Source organism: Crassostrea angulata, chromosome 1 (genome assembly GCF_025612915.1).
Source record: "Crassostrea angulata isolate pt1a10 chromosome 1, ASM2561291v2, whole genome shotgun sequence".
NCBI lineage: Eukaryota > Metazoa > Mollusca > Bivalvia > Ostreida > Ostreidae > Magallana > Magallana angulata.
Window position 1 is genome coordinate 18153460 of NC_069111.1, and position 6905 is coordinate 18160364.

Below are 6905 nucleotides of genomic sequence, written 5' to 3' on the forward strand. Positions count from 1 at the left end.
TCAAAAACTTTTCCTCTTTTAAGCTGGCCTGAGTGCTTAGGGTAAAAGACCGCACAGATATGACTTTGACGAAATTCATCATTGCCCCCAGACCCCTCTGCATTATATAAATAGTGCCTGTTTGGGAGGGTAACAGTTGAAATTGACACCCCGAGAAAACCATTGTCAACCGACGCGAAGCGGAGGTTGACAATGGTTTTCGAGGGGTGTCAATTTCAACTGTTATCCTCCCAAACAGGCACTATTTATTTTGTTATACTGAATGTCTTTTTTAAAAATTTTAAGAAAATTTTACTGCTTTTATATAGGAATAACGTGAATTCTACAGCGAACCGTACGCGCATAATTTTCGCGCATGTAACATTTTTTAATGTTACCCGTTGCCAAGTGCGTTGCTAACGCTGAGGGTAATAGTAAATATTATTAACTGCGTCTTAACCAATCAGATTTCAGTATTTAACATGAAAGTATAACAAAGTATAATACTATGGTGATTCATGTTTGGTTTGTGGAGGGTGTCCAATATCTGGAGTTATCTTTCTTTTTTCACTGACGAAGATAGCATGTTTAATTACTGTACTATCACACAGGTAATGAACTTTGTTGTTCCATATACATGTATTTATACTTAAGAATTATTATTTTCCTTGACAGAATTTTTACAATGTTCTATATTTGTTTTAAAACAATATGTACCACTGAGAAGGATATATCATGTGCATCTTTTTTATTAGATGATGATCATTTTTTATAGGGTCAATGCATGTACATCGTTGAGAGCGAAATTGTGAAGTGAAGGTAACGTTTCACTTTGAAACATCATTCAGCACATTTATCACTTTCTTCTATACATGTGAAGAGGGTTGGGTTGGATGGAAACAGTGTACGGACCCCACCTCCTCCCTTGCACTTTGTAACGTTATTAGATTACATTAAAAATGCAAAGTATCCATAACATATTGAATTATCTTATCATTTGTTAACATTATGATAAATGTAAGACATTTGAAAAGCCCAATTAAAAAGACTTTTGTGGTCACTGTCCCATACCCTTCCGAGGATAAGCAATTTCGCAGTTTGTGAGAGTTTGAGTAATTAATTTTTCAAAAGATTTTTAATTTCTTGGGAAGGGATGTGGGAGGGGTGTAATAAGGGTAAAGAAGCAATGTGAGACCCCACCCCTGAAAGAAAAATCATAGATCCGCGCTTGCATGTTTAAAGGATCTTTATACTGTTAATTCTTTTCAATATTTTAAACTTGTGTAAAGCATCTGGTGAAAATTATATGTAGTTTGTAGAATCTCTCTCTCTCTCTCTCTCTCTCTCTCTCTCTCTCTCACACACACACACACACACACACACACACACACACACGTAATAATGTTGCCAAGATTAAGTGTACATGTCTTATTGCGAAAATCGATGAATCGTGTACATATATATCAGATTTTAAGAAATAATTGATATGCTACTAATAATGCAAACTTCTTTTTCTTGCTGAACTATAAAGTACTTGGATGAGTGTGTGAAGTGAGAAGATCTCCGCTCTGCTCTAACTGGTACCCTTTTAATATGAAAGATAAAAATGAATTCATAAAAAGATTTTATCAATGCTTTCAGTTGAACATTAAAATCCATTTCCTGTCATCCAATTGAAGCAATAGTTTCTTTTGTTGTTTGAGTTTTTGTTTCAATAATGTAGAGAGTGAGAGATTAAATTAACTTGCATGTGCATGTCAAATTTAATATTCAACAAAATTTGTCTGAATTTCTGGAATCCAACGGCTCGTTGCTCGAGAGTGAGGTGTTATTGAGATTTTGTAAAACTGCAAATATTATATTTATCTTATGCGTACAATTTCCCGATCTAGTGTGTTTATCGCGACTGATCAACATTTTCAAATTTTAATGTGAGATGAAGCGTATAACAGCCAGTCCCTGAATCCGACTGCATTTTGCCACGTCAAGACGTCGACATTGGACGCTTTTTATTTTGAAGGGGGCTTGGATATTCCTCATTTTGTATCTGTGATTGCTGCTGACATCGCACCATGTTCAAACTGTAAGATAGATTGATTCCAATAAGGGCATTTGAGGTTTAAAAAATTGTTTTCAAAAATCGTATCGTTGTAATTGATAGGCATTTCCTAACAACGGAGGACTTTGCTTACTTGGCCACTTTGTACGTTTGTTCGTCCGTCCGCTTGCCTGTATGTTTGTTTGTTTGGTTGGTGGTCTGTGCAGCGGCAGAGTGAGAGTCGAATTCTCTGCCGTCACTATGACAACCGACCAAATACAGACTTGTATCAGCTGCATGCCTACTAAAGCACTCCTAGTTATATAGGTTGTTGTTTTTTATGAGCAACTTTTTGTCTTCAAATTTTATATCTATATTTGTTTGTTTGTATACAGTGGGCTTTTTTTTATTGACTTTCAGATTTCCGATTGTACGTCAATCGAATTATTTTGTCACGAGTCGAGTACATTTGTTGTTGTTGCTTTTTTTTTCTTTACAATTTACCTAAATATAAAGATTAAACAAGATCACAAAAGTCTTAACTTGTCTTTTAATAATCAATATAGTAATTACCATCAATTGCTAAAATGTTGAAACAGGCACGAGTGTATGTTTTCATTATCTTTGTACTCCGGCGGTATATATATTAAGGGGAAAAGAAAAACAAATAAGAGCAAATCTACCAACCATTTCAAAAAAAGCAAAATATTTATTAAAATTTATATGAACATTCCAAAATGCTTGTGCATTATCATGTTTATGAATCTCTTTGGAGGTTTGATATGACTATATCTCTCTAAATATGTTGTTATTGCATGAGAATTATATATCTCTCTATAAATGTTGTAATTGAGAATTTGCATGTCATATATACATGGATGGTAAGAAATAAGATTACAAGGAACATTTTCAGTATGCTTATCATCCTTCATTTTAAATACAGTACTTTCTAGGTTTTTTGGTCACTTTCTACTACTTATTCTGTGTTTGAATTCATGTATATATACAATGAAATGACTCAGTTTTGTTAACTGCAAAAATTAAGTGAATGCCATAAAAAAAAATCATACTAGGTTTTCCATCAAAAGATGATTTGGTGTCGATCCCTTAAGTTAGAAATTACAATTATTGTGGTGTATTTGTTATATATTATACATAGGCGTCGGAACCGGGGGGGCTAGGGGGGGGGGGCTTAGCCCCCCCCCACTTTTTTTGCAAAGTTATACCTAACCATTAGAAACATAGCATGATAGAGGGTTCAGCCCCCCCCCCCCCACTTTTTCTCGCAGGAAAGACTATTGTTCCTAAATTTACCTTGAAAGATTGAGAGGTTAGATTCAGAAGCATTCTAGCCCCCCCCCCCCCCCCCCACGGATTAGGAATTTCCATGATTTTGAGAAAAAAAATTTTGGTAAGTAAATTATTTTTGGAAGTATAGGTATACTCCCCCCCCCCCCCCCCCCCCCCCCCCGGATTAGGATTTCCATGATTTTGGGAATTAATTTTTTCTCAATATTTCTGAGGATTAGTCTAGCCCCCCCCCCCCCCCACTTTCAATTTGCTTCCGACGCCTATGTTATATATATGCATGTATTGCCATATGCGTATATTGAACATTCTGCAATTAAATGGCTGGTTTATTAATATGTTTATCGGAGATGCACGGATGCACGTGACAATACCTTTTATACTGTTTGATGCTTAGCTGCAAGCCAATAGTGTAGCCATCAATATATATCTGTTGCCCCCCCCCCCCCCCCCCCCGAAAAAAAAAGAAATTAAAAATCGGGAGAGGGCTTCATTATTGCAGCATATTTGATGCTCAAAAGGATGTAGAAATTATTGATTAGTTTATTGGGATAAAAATGTTCACTTAAAAATTTATTACATTAGTGGGACAGAGAGTGTTTTTCATTGATGTTGCTCTGATAGTTATCATATGTCGTAAATACAGTGAAAGACCGAGAAAAAGTCTATTCTCTGACTAAAACCAAATCCTTTTTAAATTCTTTTCCAAAGTTAGGAACATTTATTGATATAATTTTGTTGTTGTGAAACTTGATAGCTGTCTGTAAGACATCGACTATCAATTTGCCTCATCGAAACTGGGAAGTATATGTGTCTGGCAGACCCATTTGTCGTACGTCCTACTTTTTGTCATGCTCTGTTGATTTTGTGTCGACCAATCAAATTCCTATATAGCCGTTTCTCCGATATTCCTTTTAAACCTCCAACAACTTCCGCATACGTAGCTTTCTTTGGACAAGAACTTGAAAACCAACAGGTAGGGTGTTATTTATGAAACTAAAATGTGTTTAGACATTTTTTATGGCCATTTTATAAAAAGTGGGTTTAACTGAAACATTTTTAGGTTTCATTTCGCAAGATTTCAAACTCTAAAAGAGTTGTTCAATAAAAATGTAACAATGTATGTTGATAATGAATTAAGCATATTGAGCTGTGTGCAAAACAAATGTAATTATTATACATACTACGTGTCTGTTTTGTTTATCTGAGAAGTTAAGTAGTTTTAGGAATAAAATACGTTTGACGTGTCATGACTGCAAGTACTTTAAGTGTTTCATATTAGAACTGAACATTTGGCATATGATTCTGTAACGTCATTACATGTTGCTTAGTTTTTTACATACAGTTTCTTGAGAAAAGTATATAAATTTTTGTTTATTAATTTAATTAAAAGTTTCAACATAAAGAATTGTTATTAGAATTTATGTTGTTATAATGTTATAATGTTCAACAATATCATCAACGACAAGCTGGCAATTCACAGAGTTTAATAACTAAATTTTCTATCTTTAGTTGTATATAAATATTCTGGTTTTTGTAAAGTTATTTTGGACCATATCATGGCTTAACAAAGCAAAACAGGTTTTGATGATAATCATTTTTCCATTAAAATCATTGTCTGCAAGCAATATGTTGTAATGACCGCTACCCGAAATGACAGTGGTTAAGTACCAGGATGTTCTGTTCCAGTTCTTTAGCGTGTCCTCAGGCACAGCTTAGAACATTATTTTTTAATCTTGAACATTTTAAAGTTTAAACCCACAAGCCACTTCCTACTCTTTTAATACTTTATTTGATCAGTTATAATTTGCTCATTTTCAGCAATGGATCAAGTAATGCAATTTGTGGAACCTGCCAAGCAGTTCTCGAAAGACTCCATCAGGCTAGTGAAAAGATGTACAAAGCCAGATAGAAAAGGTAAAATAAACTAATTTAGTTATCACTGAGTTAACACTTGCCATATGTTGAAAGTTTTCATGTTTAGGAGGTATCGTAAGATGCAACTTAACCAATGTTTTCTTTTCTCCAAATTAGAATTTCAGAAGATTGCTATGGCCACAGCTATTGGATTTGCCATCATGGGATTTATTGGATTTTTTGTGCGATTAATTCACATTCCCATCAATAACATCATTGTGTGAGTATTTATACTTTTTTAAAACCAAATTTTACTTTCCAAATTCATCCCTTTTAAATGAAGCTCAAATCATAGATCACACTCAAAAATGAATTATTACAAGTCCTAAAGAATTATGGTCTTTTTTCCATTGCAGAGGTTCATGATTATGGAAGAGAATAGTGAAAGAAAGTTCATCATTGAACATTTACCATCAACTTTTGGATATTATTTCATTAATTTTGTTGTGAAACACAGACATATTAGCAGATACAGTGAAGAACTGTTTATGTTGTAAGGTTATGTAAATTATGAATTGTACATCTACACAAGGGGATTTCCTCCTGTTTTCATTTTATACCTTTTTGATGTCAGTCATTTTGTTTTAAATAAAATATTTTGACTTGAACTTCATAAAATTCTTGTGGTTTTAGTTTTAAATCTGCCATTGCTTATAGATTTGCAGAAAAAATTTATAAAAGAGTACTAAATACACTTTGTTACATCAGGCTTATCAGCAAGTGCAAATTAATTATAGGTAATTGGATGAAAAATACATTTGTGTATCAACTTTCAAAAGAACATGACAGTACAAGATACCTGAAGTACTTTCATCAGTTCATAGGAATACGTAAATGCTTATATATTCCTCTAAGAATAAATTACGGTATGTATGTGATGGTTAGAAAGCTTTGCTTTGAATCTACCCAAACCGAGGATGCTTTCACACAAGTTTCAGCTTTTCTTGTCGATCAGTTCCTGAGAAGATTTTAAAAAATTTTTCTCTATATACTGGTATTCCTATGTAAAAAATTGGCCCCAAATTTTTGCCCACCTTCCCTCAGGGATCATGATTTTAAGTTTACCTGTGGATGCTTCCACATGGGAACAGCTTTTCTGGCCAATCAGCTTCTGAGAAGATTTTTATCTATATTTTATGTAAAAATTCGGCCCCCATTGTGGCCGCAACCTACCCCCAGGGATCATGATTTGAACAAACTTGAATCTGCACTACCTGAGGATGCTTCCACACAAGTTTCAGCTTTTCTGGCCAAATAATTTTTGAGAAGATTTTTTTAAAATACCTGAAAATATTCAATGATGATGAAGGGTGTGGGCCTTCATTTTGTTAAACTTATATCATCTTTACCTAAGGATGCCTTGTGCCAAATTTGTTTGAAATTGGCCCTGTGGTTCTCGAGAAAAGTTGAAAATGTAAGAAGTTTACTGACAAGCAGACCAACACAAACAAACTGACGCCGAACAAAGAGTGATCAGAAAAGTACACTTGAGCTTTCAGCTCTGGTGAGATAAAAAACAAAAGCTTTGCTGTACTTGAATTTAAAACCTACATGTATAACTATCGAAGCTATACCCAGTGGACTAGAGATGGACACCTAATTTCAATAATCTAAACAGTTCGGCATTGGATTGAAATCACTATATTGTGAAGTACATGTACTG